The sequence below is a fragment of the Antrostomus carolinensis genome, unplaced genomic scaffold, assembly GCF_000700745.2.
Source record: "Antrostomus carolinensis isolate BGI_N321 unplaced genomic scaffold, ASM70074v2 scaffold47567, whole genome shotgun sequence".
NCBI lineage: Eukaryota > Metazoa > Chordata > Aves > Caprimulgiformes > Caprimulgidae > Antrostomus > Antrostomus carolinensis.
This window is the reverse complement of record NW_010328948.1, coordinates 1-308: the sequence shown is the minus strand read 5'-3', so window position 1 is coordinate 308 and position 308 is coordinate 1.

Genomic DNA, 308 nt, shown 5'->3' with positions numbered 1-308 from the left:
CCCATCATCAACCCCCCCAAACCCCATCCCAGCCCCCCAAAACCCAACCTTGGTGCCTCAAAACCCAACCCTGGTCCTCAAAACCCATCGTCAACCCCCCAAAACCCAGACCTGGTCCTCAAAACCCAACCCTGGTGCCCCAAAATCCATCCTCAACCCACCAAAACCCATCCCAACCCCCAAAGAATTAACCCTGGTCCTCAAAACCCATCATGAACCCCCCAAAACCCAGCCCTGGTGCCCCAAAACCCATCTGAACCCCCCAAAAAACAGCCCTGGTGCCCCAAAATCCATCTGAACCCCCCAAA